The 22,543-nt window shown below is 39.0% G+C and overlaps 1 protein-coding gene across 1 annotated transcript in view; it reads left to right on the forward strand.

Moving 5' to 3' along the window:
- The first annotated feature begins 993 nt into the window (after positions 1-993).
- ZNF706 (zinc finger protein 706) overlaps positions 994-22,543 on the forward strand; it is a 90,973-nt gene continuing 69,423 nt past the window's right edge. The window contains exons 1-2 of the mRNA XM_066265936.1: positions 994-1,135; positions 6,943-7,026. The gene's annotated coding sequence lies outside the window, so the exon portion shown is untranslated. The remainder of the gene's footprint in view (positions 1,136-6,942; positions 7,027-22,543) is intronic.

Consider the following 22,543-nt stretch of genomic DNA (forward strand, 5'->3'; position numbering starts at 1 on the left):
GTCACAATAAAAATTATTTCTTGATGTTAGAGAAAGAGGAAGGAGAGAGAGAGAGAAAGAGAGAGGGAACATTGATTTGTTGTTCTACTTATTTATGCATTTATTGGTTCATTCTTGTATGTACCCTGACTGGGGATTGAACCTGCAACCTTGACATATCAGGATGACACTCTAACCAACTACACTATGTGTCCAGAGCTCAATCATTCATTGTATTTAATTGTTAGTGGCTATTTCATGATATAAAAATGCCAACATTTGTTTATTCAATTTTTTGTTATTCATCATTATAGTTGTATGTGTCAACTTCTTTTTTTTTTTTTGCTGAATAATATTCCATTTTACAAATATACCATAATTTGTTTATTTCTCCTCTAGCTGAAGGACATTTGGATTGTTTCTTCTTTTTGACCATTATAAATAGAGCTGCCATAAAGATTCCTGTAAAAGTCTGTTTGGGGAATTATGTTTTACCTAAAGTTTGATTTCTGGTTTATTCAATAAATGTATGATTAACTTTCCAAGACATTATCAGACCTTTCCCCATAATGGTGTGAAATGTATTCCCCAATATGTGTGAAATTGGAGTTGTTCTACATCCTCATTTCAATCATTTTAGTAGGAGTGGCATGTTATCTGATAGAGTCAGTGGGATTCTAATGAGATTCTCTGTTTGCATCTGGGTAAGACAGATGAGAGCAATAGGAGAGTCCCTGCAGCAGTCAGGGCTCTGGTGCTCCACACACCCCTTCTCCCTATCCTTCACCACGCTCTACTAATTTTCCTTCATAGCCTCCCCCACATCTGACCCTTTTCCATTTTCAGAGTTATTGTTAGTGCTCTGACAGTTTCTATTTTAGGGTTGAATTCTCGAACCTAAGCCAAACTCCAACTCCTGGAGAGTGGGGGTCCTTAAAGGCAGAGTATCAAGAAAGGTTATCTCTCTCTCTTACCTCCCTCTCATTTCAACCTTCTGGCCTTCTTCAGGTTTATAATTCCATTGGATTATGCAAGTCAGATCAGATACCATGGCCATTCTATCACGTGAAACAGAAAGCTCTTTGAGTATTGAAGATGATTCCAAGGAATTATAGAACTTAATTCGGTGATCATCGGAGCTTCGCCAAGAGTACAGGTAATATAAAGAGAAAAGGTGCCAAACAACCAGGGGGTGACAAGCTGTTATTGGAATTATCTTAAAAAACAGTTTTATTGCTTTTTGTCAGGTATTATTTAATTTAATATTTTTTCATTAATATTTAAAAACTTTTTATAACATAATCTAGTTTTGTGTACCTCTTTTATTATTCTTATTTAAGTATTAAATGCATGAAATAATAAACTACCTTTCAGTATATCTTTTTTCATACTTAAAACGCTCATTAGGGCAGAGAACAGGTGGTTAAATTATTTGGATTCCACCACTAGCAACATGCAACAAGCAAACACAGAACAAGGACTATTACCCAAGGACTCACCACCTCGGAGGTAGGCTACAGTGAGGGAAATAAATCCTTCTCTGGCTCAGAGAGGAAAGGGAGCCCCACATTTGTCAAACCCTAATACAATGGCTACTCATAATGGTTATAAAACCCTACTAAATCTTGCCAGTTTAGAAAAATGAAATAACTCAGATATTGATCCCCTGCCTGTGAGCTTTGGGTTCTAAAGCTGTTCACCGGCAAAATCTGCTTTGCAAGGCCCTGAGCCCCGACGTCAGGAGGAAGGGGGGCTAAGAACAGCAGGTGGCTCCCACATCCTAATCGGAGTGTGTGCTTGCCCTCACCCCCACTGTCAGTGTTTGGAGCATTCTATTAAACACCACTTAAATGCGCCAGGGACCGTAGTCATCTTCCCAGAGCCCCCGTGCTCTGTTCCTCTCCCAGTTCCTTCTTTGAGAGGACCTGGCCCTGAACCTCCTCCCAGTTGGCTGGAAGCTTTGTGCCCTCAGCCTGGTTCCAGCCAGCTTGTTTCCTGCACAGATTTCAGCCCCCACCCCCGCATGTCCCCGATGCTGTCGGACGCCCACAGGACCCTGAGAATACAGTACTGTCGCGGAGCTTCCCTCCTTCCCTCCCTCCCTTCCTCTTCTTCCTTGGATCGAATACTGAAACCACACTTTCCCCCCTAAGTATTGCTGGCTCTGTCCCCAGAGAGGCAAAGAGAACTGGCAGGAGACGGACAATGCCCTCTCAGCAGGCGTCAGCCTGGCACAGCGTAGTGAGAGTCAGTGGTAAGAACCGTCAGCCCCCCTTGTCCTCTGCGCCTCTCTCTCTCAGCAGTTCTCAGCACCCGCCCCTTTAATGTTTCCTCTTTCATCTTTCTCTTGCTCGCTCCTTTTCTTTGTTCTGTCTCACTGTCTGCCTCCCTCCCTCTTACTTTCTGTGTTTCTGAGTGTTTTTTTTCTCTGCTCTATTTTCCCCCTTTCATTTCTTTTGGTTTCTTCCTCTCCCCCCTTACAACTGTAATCTGGTTGCCTGCATTTGCACAACAGCCTCCTAAAATTCCCTGTGCAGACACAACTGCCACCCCCAATTCTTCCTCAGCAGAGTGGCTGCTTTATGCCGCCTGCGGATCCAACACCCTGCACTGACTTCCCAGGAGGCGCGGAACCCAGTCCAGACTCCAGCATGGCTCAGCCCACCTTCCTTTCCGTCAACCCCACTGCTCGTTGGTTCAGCAAACAGGTCAATTTAGTTAATGAGTGTCTACCATCAGCAGATACTCTACCAGGATCTGCAGATAAAATTAATACCGGATAAATATAAGAATATTTACAAATAGACCCTGGCTGGTGGCTCAGTGGTAGAGCATCACCTGGTATGTGGATGGCCCCAGTTCAAATCTTGATCAGGGCACACAGGAGAAGCAACCATCCGCTTCTCTACTCCTCCCCCTCCCCTTTCTCTCTCTGTATCTCTTCCCCTCCAACAACCATGGCTCCATTGATTTGAGCTCATCACGCCTGGGCCACTGAGGATGGGTCTCAGGAGCCTCCAGCTCAGGTGATAAAAATACCTACAGCAGGGGTCGGGGAACTTTTTGGGTGAGAGAGCCATGAACACCACATACTTTAAAATGTAATTCTGTGAGAGCCATACAACCACCTGTGTACGTTATGCATTATCCAATAAAAATTTGTTGTTGTCCCGGAGGACAGCTGTGATTGGCTCCAGCCATCCGCAACCATGAACATGAGCGGTAGGAAATGAATGGATTGTAATACATGAGAATGTTTTATATTTTTAACGTTATTATTTTTTTATTAAAGATTTGTCTGCGAGCCAAATGCAGCCATCAAAAGAGCCACATCTGGTTCGGGAGCCATAGGTTCCCTACCCCTGGTTTACAGTATTCCATTAAAAATAAGATACCATATTTCCCCATGTGTAAGACGCACCTTTTTTCCAAAAATTTGGGATCTAAACACTGGGTGTGTCTTATACAGTGGTTGTGGCATTTCAAATGCCATAGATGAAACTAAGGACAAGGCAATATATGAAGACAGTGATTTGTCATGAGACACAGATGAGGACAAGCTAATGGATGGCAGTTTTGACAGTGATGAGGAGTTGTATAAATTTTATGATGAATAAAACTTGAGTTCAATAACTTTACATAATACATTTTTTTTTTTTACAAATTTCAGGCCCCAAAATTAAGGTACTTCTTATACATGGGAGCGTCTTATACATGGGGAAATACAGTAGATGAAGAGACCTGATGAGTCCCTGGCTTCCCTTTTCTCACATTTCCTCATGCGCCCAATGCTCGGGCTCAGTGTCTTCTCGGCAACCTCTCAGAACCTGCTACAGTTTGTTGTGATTGCTTATTTTACTTTACTTTACTTTACTTTACTTTACTTTACTTTACTTTACTTTATTTTATTTTATTTTAAAGAGGCAGGGAGAGAGAGAGACAGGAATATAGAGTTGCCCCCTGTATGTACCCTGACCAGAAAATCTAACCTACAACCTCTGCGCTCCCAGATGACACTCCAACCAACTAACCTAGTGGCCAAGGTTTAATTTTTTTGATTTTTAGAAAAACAGAGAGAGGAAAGGAGAGAGAAGGGAGAGGAAAGGGAAGCATTCATTTGTTGTTCCAGTCAGTCATAAATTCTTTGGTTGCTTCTCATGTGTGCCCTGACCAGGGATCGAACCTGCAACCTGTTGTTTGGGGAGGATGCTCTTAACCCACTGAGGCAAGGGTCCCCAAACTTTTTTACACAGGGGGACAGTGAAGGCCAGTCCACTGTCTCTCAGACCATTGGAGGGCCGGACTATAAAAAAAACTATGAGCAAATCCCTATGCACACTGCACATACCTTATTTTAAAGTAAAAAAACAAAATGGGAACAAATACAATATTTAAAATAAAGAACAAGTAAATTAAATCAACAAACTAACCAGTATTTCAATGGGAACTATGGGCCTGCTTTTGGCTAATGAGATGATCAATGTCCGGTTTCATATTTGTCACTGCTAGCCGTAACAAGTGATATGACGCGTGCATCCTGCGTCACCGGAAGTAGTACTGTAAGTGAGCGACACTGCGCTTTGCGGCACCGCCACATACTGTGCTCCTCTCACTGACCACCAATGAAAGAGCTGCCTCAGGGGGCCCGCATGCGGCCCGCAGGCCGTGGTTTGGGGACCCCTGCACTGAGGTAACCAGCCAGAGCTTGTAATTGCTTAATTGTCTGCCTTTCCCACCAGGCTACAAGCTCTGTGCACACGAGGGGCAGGTTTGGTCTTGCTCCCTATCATCCCCAGAGCCTCACACGCACTAGACATTTAGTAAATATTCACTGAATGGATGAATAAAATGAACTCTGCCGCAGGGTGGTTGGCATGAACAGCCTTGCTGTAGGGTCCAGTGGGGGGGGGTAGTAAGGGGAGGAGGCCAGCTCCCCCCACTGTCTGGTGTTTCCACCCTAGGCCAGTAGCTTTGGAACAGAGTTCACTTAGAGCGGTATCCTAAAAGTTTTCTGGGTGTTAGACATATGAAACTCATTTTGTTAAGTTCAAATTAATGACTTAGAATAATACTTTTTCTGACTTTTCAGTGAAAAACAAAATGAGTCAAGAATGACATTGAAAGCTTCTTCTCAATAATACACCACCTGCATCCAGCCATACTTCACTACACAGCATATGAGTATAAATAGGATGAAATGACATGATCTGTTACTTGATAGAGATGCCAAGTGCAAAATACTTTCCCTTGGTGTGCTGACTGGTGTGCAGATATATGGCTGGTCAGATATCTATTTTTCAGAATAAGGCCTTTTTTGAACACTGTACCCTGTCCAGTCTTGCTCTCTCCTGTTCAATATTTTTAATAGCGTTGATCACTACCTACAATCATGGTTAACTTATTGGTGTCTGCCTGCCCTCCCCTTCAGAATGTAAGCAACCTGTAACTATCAGGGTTTCTGTCTGATGTTCACCAATGCTGGGTACACGGTTGGCATTCAGTGAGTGAATGAGTGAAAGAAAGTGGTATTTACTACTAAATGAGGCGACCTGTCTGCAATAATAGAAACAAACTGTTTAATATCATGTTTTGACTATGCATTTATGCAACACTTTATAAAAATGTTCTCTCTGTAAAACATACAAAGGTAAGAAAATAACCTTTACATGTTAACAATATGAAATGTGTGAAAGAAAGGCCCCTCATCCCAAGAGCTTACTTTGCACCAAAAGGTCCGAGTAACAGATAGTGTCATAAAATGTTGGCAGTGTAATCTCATTTTCATTTTTCAGTGGCCTAATTTCATGTGTACTCTCTAACCAGGGAACAGTCTATAGTCTATAGAAAAATGGAAACATCTTTATTTGCCTTTGAGAATTCTTCCACAACTGCAATATTAATGGCTACATGTCCTTTTGCTGTATGGATTTCCTTATTGTTGGACATTTAAGCCAATCACAGTTTTTTTATTTTAAGCACTGTTATTATAAAAATGTAATAATAGTTACATTTTTGTGCTAAATAATTACTTCCGTGAAATAAAGTTCTTAAAAACATAATTTTTAATTGAAGAACATAAATATTATCAAGGTTTTTGATAACTTTTCCAGACACTCTATATTTTTGAGTTCTTGATCCATGAAACTGATTAGATCCTTAACTCCACCCTGAAGCTGGAGGGCTGCCCAGCGCCCCTCCCAGTGGGCGGGAACTTTTGCCCTCACACATACACCATCCAGTCAACTACCGTATTTCTCTATGTATAAGATGCACTTTATTCCCGAAAAATTTGGGTTCTAAAAACTGAGTGCATCTTATACAGTGGTCGTAGATTTTTTACTTGCATTTCCCGCTTTTTTGCGCTTGTGTTTGTGCTCATTGTTGAAGACAGTGATTCATCATCAGACACAGATGAGGACAAGCTAATAGATGGGAGTTTTGACAGTGATGAGGAGTTTTATGATGAATAAAACTTGATTTCAATAATTTTATGTAATATATATATATATTTTTTTCAAATTTCAGGCCCCAAAATTAAGGTGCGTCTTATACATGGGAGCATCTTTTACATGGGGAAATACGGTATTTCCTGTTTTCCTCTACCTGTCTTGATTAGAGGCGTGCCACAGGCAGACCTGTCTATCTGTCTGCTGTCATGTCTCCCTATCCAGAGTCCCTGCCCTGCTGTTTTGACTCCTAGGGCAGACCATGTTTCTGAACCATTTCAGAAATTTCAGGACCCGTTGCACAGGGTCAGCCCTGCTTGTCCGTACTTCCCTCTCTCTTTATGTATGTCTTCTTACAGTGTTTTGGCTCTTAAGGTATATTTCTGGTCATCTCTGCAATTTCCAAATACTGTTTCTTTGGTCATGTACTCTTAAACATAATTCTCAGTTAAAACAGTGTTCCTTTAATAAAACATGATGTTCTTTACAATGATTGACTATGTGGTATGGGTTCTAGGATGCCATGCGGGAACACCGGATCACACAACTTACAACCCATTAAAAGACCAGCAGCTCTAATTACCCTAAACACAAAAGAATGGTATGTAACTTATTTTAAATTTTTTATTGTGTTAAAATATGTATAACATGAAGCTTACCATTTTAACCACTTTTAAGTGTTCAATTCAGTGGCATTAAGTACATTCACAATGTTGTGTAACCATTATCACTATTATTTTCAAAACTTTTTCATCACCCCAAACAGAAACTCTATAACCACTAAGCAGTAACTTCCCATTCCTCACTCTCCCAGCCCTGGTAACTTTTACTCCATCTCTGCTTTTATAAATTTGTCTATTCTAGATACCTCATTTAGTGGAATCAGATAATATTTGTCTTTTTCTGTCTGACTTATTTACTTAGCATAATGTTTCCAAGATTCATCCATGTTAGAGGGTATGTTAGAACTGCATTCCTTGCCTGACCAGGTGGGTGGCGCAATGGATAGAGCGTCAGACTGGGATGCGGAGGACCCAAGTTCGAGACCCGGAGGTCAGCAGCTTGAGTGCGGGCTCATCTGGTTTGAGCAAGGCTCACCAGCTTGGACCCAAGGTCACTGGCTCGAGCAAGGGGTTACTCAGTCTGCTGTAGCTCCACGGTCAAGGCGCATTGAGAAAGCAATCAATGAACAACTAAGGTATCGCAACTAAAAACTAATGATTGATGCCTCTCATCTCTCTTCGTTCCTGTCTGTCTGTCCCTGTCTATCCTCTCTCTGAGATAGACTCTCTCTGTCTCTGTTAAAAAAAAAAAAAGAATTGCATTCCTTTTTATGGTTGAATAATATTCCATCACGTGTATATACCACAGTTTGTTTAATCATTCATCTGTTGATGGACGTTTAGGTTATAACCACCTTGTGGTTATTGTGAGTAATACTGCTATTATTAAATGACTAGCAATTCTAATTACCTTAATTATCAAAGCATGTTATTTTACCTGTTTTTGTGTTTCACTTCTGTTCCAAACATACAGGGGTAGGTTTAAGTTGTAAACCTCAAAGTAGATTTTACAGTTGTTCATATGGAAAATAATACAATAGTGAATAAATAATACAGGAATGAACTCTGAGTTTTGTGTACTCAAAACTGTAAATTACTTTTGCCCACCCCATATATATATCACTAGTGACATTCTCTTTTAATAATCAGTGTTTTAAACAGTGTACCAAATAAGCCTAGTATTTTAACTTCAGTCTAGGAATTATTTGAGGCAGTTAACAAAATATGAAAGGATCAAAATAGGTAAAGAAGGAAGATGAAGAGAAAAACATGATGGTATTGTAAAATGAAGCTGGGAGTTACATACACAAAAATATATAATATACCAGAAATTCTGGCAAAGTAGGTAGGTCACAATCTCTAAACTTCCTAGTTACCAAACAAAGAGAGAAAAAATCAGTCATAAGTGTTGTAGCATCTACAAGATAAGCAAGCAAACAGACAAAAAACTGCCCGCAGCTCAGGAAAAAGAAGCCTAGATGTTCCAGAAGTGAATTACAGAAGAATTGGAAAGAACCATTTGCTAGAAGAGGTTGTCTTCACTGATTTCCTTAGTAAATACAAGCCGAGTTCCATGTGACTATTTTTTATAGTGCTGCTCAAAGGACACTCAACGTATAACATAAAGCGAGTCTCAGAACAAAACCATTACATGAGGAAGAAATGGATAAAAAGCTGTCCAAATATTCAGTTCTCTGCCCCCGGGATGAAATTTGGGCTTTAACAGAAATGAATGAGTATATGTTCTCAAAGAATGATTTATTTATGATTTCTTATAACTAAATTTTTGATGAGTTGAGTAGCAGAGAATGTTAGGTTATAGCTTCTGAAACGAACCTAGATACCTTTTGCCCATATTACTGATGAAGGCAAAATCGATGAATTGAACAATCTCTAACCAGAATGTAGGCTTAGCATCCCTTTATTAAAATTGGCAAAATGGATCAAAGACCTAAATATAAGACTGAAACAATAAAGTACATAGAAGAAGACATAGGTACTAAACTCATGGACCTGGGTTTTGAAGAACATTTTATGAATTTGACTCCAAAGGCGAGAGAAGAGAAGGCAAAGATAAACGAATGGGACTATATCAGACTAAAAAGTTTTTGCTCAGCAAGAGAAACTGACAACAAAATAAACAGACAGCCAACTAAATGGGAAATGATATTTTCAAACAACAGCTCAGATAAGGGCCTAATATCCAAAATTTACAAAGAACTCATAAAACTCAACAAACAAACAAACAAACAAACAATTCAATAAATAAATGGGAAGAGGACATGAACAGACACTTCTCCCAGGAAGAAATACAAATGGCCAACAGATATATGAAAAGATGCTCATCTTCATTAGTTATTAGAGAAATGCAAATCAAAACTGCAATGAGATACCACCTCACATCTGTTAGATTAGCTATTATCAACAAGACAGATAATAGCAAATGCTGGAGAGGCTGTGGAGAAAAAGGAACCCTCATTCACTGTTGGTGGGACTGTAAAGTAGTACAACCATTATGGAAGAAAGTATGGTCGTTCCTCAAAAAACTGAAAATAGAACTACCTTATGACCCAGCAATCCCTCTACTGGGTATATACCCCAAAAACTCATAAATATTGATATGTAAAGACACATGTAGCCCCATGTTCATTGCAGCATTGTTCACAGTGGCCAAGACATGGAAACAACCAAAAAACCCTTCAATAGAAGACTGGATAAAGAAGATGTGGCACATATACACTATGGAATACTACTCAGCCATAAGAAATGATGACATCGGATCATTTACAACAAAATTGTGGGATCTTGATAACATTATAAGGAGTGAAGTTAGTAAATCAGAAAAAACCAAGAACTGCATGATTCCATACATTGGTGGGACATAAAAACGAGACTAAGAGACATGGACAAGAGTGTGGTGGTTACCAGGGGTGGGGGGGGGCACGGGAGAGAAGGAGGAGAGGGGAAGGGGGAGGGGGAGGGGCACAAAGAAAACTAGATAGAGGGTGACAGAGGACAATCTGACTTTGGGTGATGGGTATGCAACATAATTGAATGACAAGATAACCTGGACATGTTTTCTTTGAATATATGTACCCTGATTTATTGATGTCACCCCATTAACATTAATAAAATTTATCTATAAAAAATAATAAAATAAAATTGGAAGACATAGACAATATCAAGTGCTGGTGGGGATGTGGAGCAACCAGAATTCTTAAACATTGTTCTTGAGAAGGTAAAATGGTACAACCATTTTGGGAAAATGTCTGGCACTTTTGTAAAAACTAAACACACTCTTATCATATGGCCCAGCAATTTCACTCTTATGTATTTACCCAAGGTAACTGAAACATGTTTACAAGAAGACTTGCACAAGAATGTTCATAGTAGCACCACATAGTTTTGTCCATCAGTAGGAGACTAGATGATCAAACTGTTGTTGACGTCTATAATGGAATTCTGTTCAACAATAAAAAGAACAGAACTTAAACAAGCAGCAACATGGATAAATTTCAAAAACATTATGTTAATAAAAATTTGGTAGAAGAGGGAAATAATGTAAAAACTTAAAAGTGTGTGGAAATTGAGTCAGAATAAGGATTCTTATCTAATTCCATGGCCCAGAACAAATTGCCTCAGTTTTATCCTGGGGGAAATGGGATAGTAATGCTTGATTGTGAGAATTAAGTAGCATGCATGTGATTTTATTTTATATTTTAAAATTTTAACTATCTATTATCTGCGTGTATCTTTCTATAATTTGCTACCTTTCATTTAAGCCTGATTTGTAAGTACTTGGTAAAGATTTTGTGGAACAAATATAAGATTATTATTAGTCAAAAGTAAAGAAATACTGGTTGATAAAAGGGAAGAAAAGAGACATATTGCATAGCTTGAGCAGCACATCATGTAATAAACTTATTGTTTGTTGCTAAAAACATGCTGAACGAAAGAACATACATTGTATAACTTCATTTATGTGAAGTTCTAGAACAGACATTTTATCCATCCACCTATGGAGGAAAATCAGAACAGCAGTTTCCTCTGAGGGAGTGGGGGTGGGGATTGGTTGGGACAGGGAAGTGAAAATGGGGTGATTATAATGTTCTGTATTTTATAAACATTTAAAGGAGACCCAAACTCATCCTATGGTGCTCTTTAAGATTTGTGCATCCATATGTATGAAATCTTTACCTATAAAGAAAGAAAAATAATTACTAACAAATATTGAACTCTCATTAGTAAAATGCATTTAGGGAGAAGGAAACTGATATCTACAATTTAATTTAAAATTCATTAAAAATATAAGAGTAGACAGAGGGATAAGTATATGAATGATTTGTGACAAATCAAGTGAAGTAAAATGTTAATGGTAGAATCTCTCAGTGGGGGCTATATTCTTAGGTGCTATAAAATTCTTTCATAATCCTGTATGCTTGAAATCTTTTGTAACTTAAAAAATGCAAAAGAACAAACTCATAGATACAGAGAACAAACTGATGGTTTCCAGATGGCATGGGGTCAAAAAATGGGCAAAAAAGGGGACAGGAACTAAGAGGTATTAATTACCAGTTATAGAATAAGTTACAGGGATGTAAAGTGCACCATTGGGAATATATCAATAATATTATGATAACTACTTGTGCTATCAGATGATTACTAGACTTATGGTGATCACTTTAAAATATATGATAGCTAATCACTTCGTTGTATACCTGACACTAATATAATATTATATGATAACTCTAGTAAAAATAAATTAAATTTCAAAAGTCTTAAAATAGAGAACTTCACCAAGATTCTTGCCCATAGTTATGACCACTCTATTTCTCCATAGAAATGGGCCTAAGTAAAAAATAATTTAATAATAAAAATTCATTTCAAAGGAATCTTAAAAGGGACCTAGATACCCTTGAGATTTTTGTTATTAACCTATGATGAGCTTTAAAATGTTTATTAACAGTGTTTGTCAATCACTTGGAAAAATTCAAATGAGATAAAGCATAAAACATAAACATTGGTTGACATGTTCAACCCAGGACATTACCACTGCAGTTATAAGTATACTCCACCAGGTGGCAGAGAAAAGGAATCACAGAATGAATAATGAAAAAATATCATTTCTGTTAATGGAACAGATTTGCTGACTTTTAATATAAAATTCATTATACAGGACACAGAGCTAAATGTACAATCTCATTCTTTTTTTTTTTTTTTTTTTCTGAAGCTGGAAACAGGGAGGCAGTCAGACAGACTCCGCATGCGCCCGACCGGGATCCACCCGGCACGCCCACCAGGGGGCGATGCTCTGCCCACCTGGGGCGTCCTCTGTTGCCACCAAAGCCACTCTAGCGCCTGAGGCAGAGGCCACGGAGCCATCCCCAGCGCCCGGGCCATCTTTGCTCCAATGGAGCCTTGGCTGCGGGAGGGGAAGAGAGAGACAGAGAAGAAGGAGAAGGGGAGGGGTGGAGAAGCAGATGGGCGCTTCTCCTGTGTGCCCTGGCCGGAATCGAACCCGGGACTTCTGCACGCCAGGCCGATGCTCTACACTGAGCCAACCGGCCAGGGCCAACAATCTCATTCTTAACTCCAACCTTTGCCTGAGGATATTTGCTTATATAAAAAATGGTGATGATCTGATTTGCCATGCCCATTTGCAATTTCACTCTCTTTTGGAGGTTATCTTTTATTTATTTGTGAGAGACTGACTATGCATCATTCTTTCTCACTGCTCACGTGATGAACCTCGTACATCCATCATACCCTTCTTCTCAGAAGTCCCAGCCTCACATTCCCACCAGAACTCAGAAACCATGAAGCTTCTCAAGTCTTCCTCACTGTTAATAGATCTTCCAGCACTCATCTTCTTACTTTAAGCAAATGCTTTACCTGCTGTGATGACGATTTCCAAGTAGCCATAGAAGTAAAGGATGCAAAGAGAAAAATAAGAAAACATTCTACAATGTCATTTCAAAGAGGCTAAAATGTAAGTAGAACAGATATAATTGACTTATTCATGGAAATCAACATGTTTATACATAAGATCGACCTCATAATGATTCTGTTTGAGCAGGACTTGATTTGTCTCCTATAATTTCCCAGAGGCAGTCCTGGTGAGTCCACACACTGCAGTAAGACAATCTCTCTACATTTCCCACCTCCAGCACATGCTTCGGAATGTCATGAAGCAGTCATGATTTGAGAAAATGTCAACAGTTGCCTAACTTTTTTTGTTTGTTTGTTTGGAAGGAGGAAGAAAATGAAAGAAAAGAAAATTTGTAGAGCCAGAATTCCTTGTAACAAATAGACTGATGATATTTTTAGATGACAGAAAATGACTGTCCATTAGGACTTCTGCAGGTATAGATCATTCTACTGGGACACGGGCGAGATTTTCAGTGTAAAGGAGTCAGGGACGTGCTGTGTCGGGTATTCAGCTATAACAGGCAAAAACAGCAGCCAGCTGCTCTCAGAAACTAACTGCACTGAGAAATACCAAAACCCTGCTTTAACGTTAAAATCCTACAGCTTGTTTTGTTGAAAAGCACAATTTTTGGCAATTTTCTTTTCACCTGACAAATGTCATCCTATGGGAAGAGAACGTGAGAACTCTCACAATTTCCGAGCTTCATGTTAGTCTCTGTTGGACTCGTCTAGCAAGTTGGCTCATCACTTTCCTAAGTAGGCAGTAACCAGATATATTGGTGTTATTTAGAATCACACCCTGCTTTAAATGCTTATTCAGCCTCATTTCCAATGTTCTGGACCTGCTACCTTCATTCACATTTCAATACAGGTTTGTGACCTGAAGTGTTCATTCTGCCACTGTTGATCACAATATAGACTAAGCATTTCTATTATGAAACATAAAATGTGTTGTCAGCTAAAAATATATGCTAATAATTACAATACTATGTTAAAGCAAAAGATAGTTTCCCAGAAAAATAAGGAACACAGAATCATCATGTGATAGCAAATTATATTGACTAGTACATTTTATTGCATAGCAAGAAAAATCAGGGATTAGAACATGCATTTTCCTCAAAAACTTTTGACTTAAAAATAGGAAAGATTATCTTCTTATTCTCTCAGTTTCTTTTCCCCATATCAAATTTTCTCCAAACTGAAAATGTTTCTAGAAAAGAAAAAACATTTAAGCTTATTTTCAATTTAGTTATAATTAGGTTTTATTCAATGCAATGGTTTTTAATTTTGTATACTGTCTTTCGCTCCAGTTAATTGGATTATTTTATAAGCCAGTCAACTACTTGCAGTCAACACATATTATCAGGCAAAATACTGGCTTCCATTAAGTATCACAGTAGTGTTATTATCCCTGTGGAAAAAATGTAGAAAATGAAGCACAATGAAGTAGCATGACTTGCCTGACTAATTTAAAAATTTCACATCTCCTGAACCAAGTGATTGGTGAGGACAGTTGACTAGCCTCTAGAGCTAATAGGAAAAGGCCTTCAGTCCAATCCCCTGGTGGGACAAATAATAACGACTATTATCATTACAGATTCTAGTGAACCAAACATCTGGCACATGTAAGCCATAAGTTAAAAGATGGATCAGGCAAGAGAAAGGTCTGTGCATATCCATCTATCCCCACTGACAGAAAGACGGCTGAAGGCAGGAGCCCTGCTGAGGCCCATCCGTGGTGGAATTAAATACTAAGGTTGGCAACTAGACATACATACACCTTGGAAATTTTAACTATGCCAAGTATGCTGAAGTATCCTGATGACTATGTTGGGTGAACCCACATATCATATTGCATTTGTTCTAAATGACACATCATTTGTTTATTAAAGACATCCTTTTCTTATTTGTACTTTAAATTCTGAGCCACTAAAGATAGCTCTCTTTAACCTATTTATATTCTTTGTTGACTTTCTGAAATTATGTGAAAGAAGAAAAGTAAAAATGTCAGCTAAAGAAAACTAACATTGGATATTTGGGTACTCCAGATCTACTTTGGAAAGAAGGATATAAAATATAAATTTCTCATACATCATACTTAGCAAAGTTATCATCATCTTTTAAGAATCCAAACTGTTATCATAAACAACATCTACTCTAAAACCTCATTTTTCGGACTGAGAAAAAAGAGCCAGAGATGTAAAGAGATTTACCTGTGTAACCCAGAAGAGTATCAGGTCATGGTCGTACGTGGAAAGAACCTTGGTGGCCATGTGGTTCACAGCCAGACAGAAGAGTTCTCCACACTGGAATTCATTCCAGGGGAACTGTGTGGTGGGGGAGAGAGCAAAGAGCTTGGAATTGGACAGATTTGGACTCTCAATCCTGGCTCTTTTTTACTAGCTCTCCACCTTCTATCTATGTGACAATGAGAAAATTAATCTCTTGGAATCTCAGTTTCTTCATCAATAAATTGAGGATAATCAGACCTACTGTGAAAGTCTGATGTGAGGATTAGAGACAAACAGCAGGGGCCCAATTGTTGTGGCTGTTATCACTATTGTTAGGAGGCTTAAGCAATAATGAACTCAATTTCATATGGGAATACCAGGGACCTAGCTTCAGCAGGGCATGTTCAATGACTAATTGTCCCAGAAGAAACAAATAATAGCTGCAGTGATCATTTATCATTCTCCAATCCTCTCCCCAGGTGCCTTTGTCACCTTCAAGAAAAATCAATTATTTTGAAAAATTAGCTCAGTCTAGGGGTCTGACGTGTAATCCTAAAATATTGCAAAGCTACCTGGCTGGCATGCAGACTGAGTTAGCAGTCTGGTTATCATTTGTAAGGTGTCCTAAGCAAGTGAACCAACCAGCCACAGCTGTACAGAGCATGGAGAGCAGGGAATTTCCCCAGCTTGACACAGGCAACAACAACTGAATGTAGGTCATTATCTCATCTGTACCCACACAGTTTTATTTTACTAGAGTTATCATGGAGGTGACTGAATGATGATATGGAGATGTCACTGACATTTAAAGAAGAATATATTGCTTATATTTCCAGAGAGGGGGCACGCCATGCCACACAGGGCCACGTGGGGAATGCTAGGTTTTGGTCAGGAGATAGAAGCAAGAGTGAAAAGTCTAGACCAGAACCTTTAATGGGGTTTGTGTGGGGAAGGCAAGGCAGAATGGGAAAACTTTTTAGGATTAGCCAGCTTGAATCATTCTGGCAGGCTTTAGGCTACAGGGGTCATCTCTAATTGCCTGGTACTTACTTGGCCTAGAGATGACTTAGGTCAGGGAAAATACTGGTGTGAGAGTTAGATAAGGGGAGTGATATGAGGTATGGTCTCAAAATTGGATGGTTTTAATACAAAAAGTATATTCCTGGATGAGTTGTTATTATATTGGGAATTTGCTAGTCCTGGTTGGTGTAGCCTCTCCCTGGCTCTGGAAGGCACCCAGAATATTAAAGCATCATAAGTTATAGAAAATAGCCTGACCAGGTGGTGGCACAGTAGATAAAGCATCCACTTGGGATGCTGAGGACCCAGGTTCAAAACCCTGAGGTTCCGACTTGAGCACAGGCTCACCAGCTTGAACATGGGGTTGCTGGCTTGAGCTTGGGGTCATAGATATGATTCCATGGTCAGTGACTTGAACCAAAAGGTCACTGGCTTGAAGCCCAAGGTCACTGGCCTGAGCAAGGGATCACTGGCTCTGCTGGAGCCCCCCTGGTCGAGGCACATATGAGAAAGCAATCAATGGATAAAATGCTTCAATTACAAATTGATGCTTCTCATCTCTCTCCCTTCTTGTCTCTTTGTCCCTGTCTGTCCCTCTCTCAGTCTCTCTCACCAAAAAAAAAAAAAAAGCAATAATAATAAGATATGTAAAACAAAACAAGATTAATATAATAACAGAAGTTTCAAACTAGTATTTCCCCTTTCATGCTATTTTCCACTCATCACTTAGTGCTCTCCTATGGTACATAGAAATTACATTTTCATTTTTTATTTAAATAGTAAGCAGCCTTTGTTTCAACTTTTCACTTGGATAGAGTTTGGAGTGATTTTTATTTTTATTTTTTTTTGTGTGTGTGTGTGTTATGTGTGCATCTGTGCATGTGTGATAGAGAGAGAGAAAAAGAGAGAGAGGAAGGGAGAGAGATGAGAAGTATCACCTTGTAGTTGCGTCACTTCGGTTTTTCATTGATTGCTTTTCATACATGCCTTGATCACGGGGCTCAAGCTGAGTCAATGATTCATTCCTTGTTCAAGCCAGTGACCTTGGGCTCAAGCCAGTGACCTTGGGCTCAAGTCAGTGACCTTAGGCTCAAGCCAGCGACCTTAGGCTTCAAGCCAGTGACCTTTGGGTTTAAGCCAGTGACCATGGGATCATACATATGATCCCATGCTCAAGCTGGTGAGCCTGCAGTCAAGCCAGATAAGCCTGTGCTTAAGCCAGAGACCTTGGGATTTCAAACCTGGAACCTCAAAGTCCCAAGTAAACACTCTATCCACTGTGCCACCATTGATCAGGCTATTCTGTTTTTCATAAAAATAATTCTTGTAGACCCTAAAGTTCATGTTGAGTGATCAAGTCATGTAGTTCAAGAACTACGGGGGATCTTGGAAGTCACTCAGACCAACTCTTCCATTTTATGTCTGGGAAAGTAATTATTAAAAATTCTGCTGAGTCTTGGCCCTGGCTGGTTGGCTCAGTGGTAGAGTGTTAGCCTGGCATGCAGGAGTCCCGGGTTCGATTCCCGGCCAGGGCACACAGGAGAAGCGCCCATCTGCTTCTCCACCCCTCCCCCTCTCCTTCCTCTCTGTCTCTCTCTTCCCCTCCTGCAGCTGAGGCTCCATTGGAGCAAAGATGGCCCAGGCACTGAGGATGGCTCTGTGGCCTCTGCCTCAGGCGCTAGGATGGCTCTGGATGCAACAGAGCGACACTCCAGAGGGGCAGAGCATTGCCCCCTGGTGGGCATGCCGGGTGGATCCCGGTCGGGCGCATGCGGGAGTCTGTCTGACTGCCTCCCCGTTTCCAGCTTCGGAAAAATGAAAAAAAAAATTCTGCTGAGTCTTAATAGCTTAACTACTATTAAATCAAAAAGGATATAATTAAGCATGGAATTTAAAGCATTAATAAGCCTGGCTGGTTGACTCAGTGGATATAGCGTCAGTCCAACATGAAGAAGTCCAGATTTGATCCCTGGTCAGGGCATACATGAGAAGCAACCATCTGCTTCTCTTCCCTTCCCTCAGCCAGTGGCTTGATTGGTTTGAGTGTCAGCCTGGGCACTGAGAATAGCTTGGTTGGTTCAAGTGTCATCTCAGGCACTGAGGATAGCTCAATTGATTCGAGCATCAGCCCTGACAGGGGTTGCCAGCTAGATCTTGGTCAGGGCACATGCAGGAGTCTAAGGAGTCTATCTCCCCTGTCTCAAAAATAAATAAACAAACAAATAAATAAATAAATAAAATAAAAAAGAAAGTTTTGTTTTAAATTTTTATTAACTTAATTTGTTAACATGGATTCAAGTGTCCCACTCAATATCCCATATTTCCTCATGTATAAGATGCACCAGTTTTGAAAAATTTGAGGTCTAAAAACTGGATGCATTTTATACAGTAGTTGTAGATTTTTTACTTGCATTTCACACTTGTTTTTGTGCTTATTGTTGAAGACAGTGATTCATCATCAGACACAGATGAGGACAGCTAATGGATGGGAGTTTTGACAGTGATAAGGAGTTGTATGAATTTTATGATGAATTAAACTTGAGTTCAATAACTATGTAATACATTTTTTTTCAAATTCTGGGCCCAAAATTAAAGTGTGTCTTATACATGAGAGCATCTTATACATGGGGAAATATGGCAACACCCTCACCCATACCCCCATGGCCCCCATTATCCCTCCTTGCCCCTCTCTCCCTAACTTCCTACCTCCCTTTCCTCTGGGATTTCCTGTCCTGTTATCTGTATCTCTGTGTTATGTATATATAATTTCACTTATCCCTTCACCTTCTCTGATCCCATCACCTCATCCCCCTTCCCTCTGACAGCTTTCCCTCTGCTCCCTGTGACCCCGCCTCTGCCTCTATTCTGTTCCTCAGTTCATTTTGTTCATTAGATTCCACATATATGTGAGATCATATGATACTTTTCTTTCTCTGCCTGGCTTATTTCACTTAGCATAATAATCTCCAGGTCCATCCATGCCATCGCAAAAGCTAAGCTTTCCTTCTTTTTTACAGCCACGTAGTATTCCGTCGTGTATGTGTACCACAGCTTCCCCCCCCCCCCCCACTCATCCACTGACAGACACCTGGGCTGTTTCCAGATCTTGGCTATTGTGAACAATGCTGCAATAAACATGGGGATGCATATCTTCTTTTGAATCAGTAATTTGGTATTCTTAGAATATATTACTAAAAGTGGGATAGCTGGGTCAAAGGCAGTTCCATTTTTTGTTTTTTTTGAGGAAACGCCATACTGTTTTCTACAGTGGTTGCACAAGTCTGCATTCTCACCAGCCGTGCAGGAGGGTTCCCTTTTCTCTACACCCTCATCAGCACTTCCTCTGTGTTGATTTGTTAATGAGCACCATCCTGACAGGTGTGAGATGGTATCTCATTGTGGTTTTAATTTGCATTTCTCTGATGATTAGTGACATTGAACATTTTTTCATATGCCTATTGGCCATTTGTATGTCCTCTTTGGAGAAGTGTCTATTCAGTTTCTTTGCCCATTTTTTAAATTGGATTGTTTACCTTCCTGGTGTTGAGTTTCAGAAGTTCTTTATAAATTTTGGTTATTAACCCCTTATTAGATGTATTGGCGAATATGTTCTTCCATTGTGTGGGTGGTCTTTTTATTTTGTTAATGGTGTCTTTTGCTGTGCAAAAGCTCTTTAATTTGCTATAGTCCTATTGTTAATTTTGTCCTTTATTTCACTTACCCGTGGAGATAAATTGGCAAAAATATTGCTATGAGAGATATCAGAATTTACTGCCTATGTTTTCTTCCAAGATTTTTATGGTTTTGTGACTATATTTAAGTCTTTTATCCATTTTGAGTTTATTTTTGTGAATGGTGTAAGTTGGTGGTCTAGTTTCATTTTTTTTTTTGCATGTACCTGTCCAATTTTCCCAACATCATTTATTAGAGAAACTGTCTTTACTCTATTGTGTCCTCTTATCTTCTTTGTCAGATATCAATTGACCATAAAGATGTAGGTTTATTTCTGGGTTCTCTGTTCTGTTCCATTGATCTGTATGCCTGTTCTTATGCCAGTTTCAAGCTGTTTTGATTACAATGGCCTGGTAATATAATTTGATATCAGGAAGTGTGATACCTTCTACTTTATTCTTCATTTCCAAGATTGCTGATGCTATTCATGTTCTTTTTTGGTTCCATATAAATTTTTGGAATATTTGTTCTATATCTTTGAAGTATGCCATTGGTATTTTAATAGGAATTACATTGAATTTATAGATTGCTTTGGGTAGTTTAGACATTTTAATGATGTTTATTCTTCCTATCCATGAACACTTGCTTCCACTTGTATCTTCCTTGATTTTTTTTTTAATATCTTATAATTTTCTGAGTACAAGTCTTTTACCTACTTGGTTAAATTTACTCCTAGGTACTTTATTCTTTTTGTTGCAATAGTGAAGGGGATTGTTTCCTTAATTTCTCTTTCAGACAGTTTATTGTTGGTGTATAAAAATACCACTGATATCTGAATATTAATTTTATATCCTGCCACCTTGCTGAATTCATTTATCAGATCTAGTAGTTCTTTGAGTGAGACTTTAGTGTTTTCTATATACAATATCATGTCATCAGCAAATAATGACAGTTTTACTTCTTCTTTTCCAATTTGGATGCCTTTTATTTCTTCTTGTCTGATTGCTGTGGTTAGGACTTCCAGACTATGTTGAATAAGAGTGGTGAAAGGGAGCACCCCTTTCTTGTTCCTGATCTTAAGGGGATTGCTTTTAATTTTTGCCCATTGAGTATGATGTTAGCTGTGGGTTTGTCATAGATGGTCTTTATTATGTTGAGGTATGTTCCTTGTGTTACCACTTTGCTGAGAGTTTTGATCATAAATGGGTGCTGGATTTTACCAATGCTTTTCCTGCATCTGTTGATATAATCATGTGATTTTTATCCTTCAAAAAGAAAAAAGTTTTAAAAAAAGCATTAATAACCACACTCAGCCAAAAAGTGGTTAAATTTCAGAGTGTAACTAAATTCTTTTTTCTTATCTCCTATCCACCAAAATAATAGTTCAAAGTAGAGACATCAGAAAGCAGATCATCAGAAGTGAGTTGATTCCTATCAAAAACTATCGGAATAATTTTCAGGACAGATTTCTCTGTATGGGATCTTTCTGCCATCACCAGCACAGTCAGCAGACTTCAGCCAAAATCACAGCCATCAACCAGGCCCAGATTGCTTTACAGGTAAAATTAAGGCAAGGGCCCTCATCCAATAGACACCTGTAAGAATTTGGTCTGGAGGAGAATGAATCACTTCATTCTAGTTTACCGTTTTGTTTTGTTTTTTTGCCAATGTTTAAAAATAATAATGATTGAGATTAAACACATACACACACACACACACACACACACACACCCTAGGATTACACTCAAGCCACAAAAAAGAATGTAATCTTTCCATTTATGAAAGCATGAATGGACCTTGTGGGCATTATGCTAAGTGAAATAAGTCAGACAGAGAAAGACAAATACCATGTGATCTCACCTATATGCAAATAAAAAAAAACCAACTCATAAATACAAACAACAGATTGGTGATTGCCTGGGGTGGAAGGTGAGCAAGAGCCATAAAGAGGGTGAAAAGGTGCTAACTTCCAATTACAAATAAGTCATTCAGATGTAATGTACAGCATGGTGATTAAAGTCAATAATACTGTATTGCATCTTTGAAAGCTGCTAAGAGAGTAGATCTTAAAAGTCCTCATCACAAGGATAAAAGAATTATTGTAACCATATATGATGACAGATATTAACTACATTTGTTGTGGTGATCATTTCATAAAATATATAAATATAGAATCATAGTGCATGCCTAAAGCTAGTATGTTATATGTAAATTATACCTTAATTTAAGTAAATAAATAGCTAGCAAAAAATACTTTTAAAGAGTAATAATAGAAAAACAGTAAGGAGAGGCACATTAAATTTGGAAATTCTTTTCTCCAAAGCTTGTTCAGCTGCTTGAGAATCTAATGATAAGGATGGTATGCAAAGAACTTGAAAAATGGAATGGTGGACACTAAGGCATGCCCTTACCTGAAGTGAAACATAGACTCCAATTGCAGGAAGATGCCAAGGGTGCTAAGAATTCCTGGATTATTATACTACCTGGACTTATTCATCCATCTTTCTAAAGCACTGAGCATTGTGAAGACATACTACTGCCTAGAAACAAATACGGTTAGACAATTATTAGAAATAAAAATCATTTTGTTAATTTAGTTTTTGTTTTATCACAGTAATACATGCACACAGTTTAAAAATTCAACTGGTCCCATAAGACTAGCTACATTTTAGAAAATTTTTAGGCAATTTATTTGGTATTATTT

Source organism: Saccopteryx bilineata, chromosome 3, assembly GCF_036850765.1.
Source record: "Saccopteryx bilineata isolate mSacBil1 chromosome 3, mSacBil1_pri_phased_curated, whole genome shotgun sequence".
NCBI lineage: Eukaryota > Metazoa > Chordata > Mammalia > Chiroptera > Emballonuridae > Saccopteryx > Saccopteryx bilineata.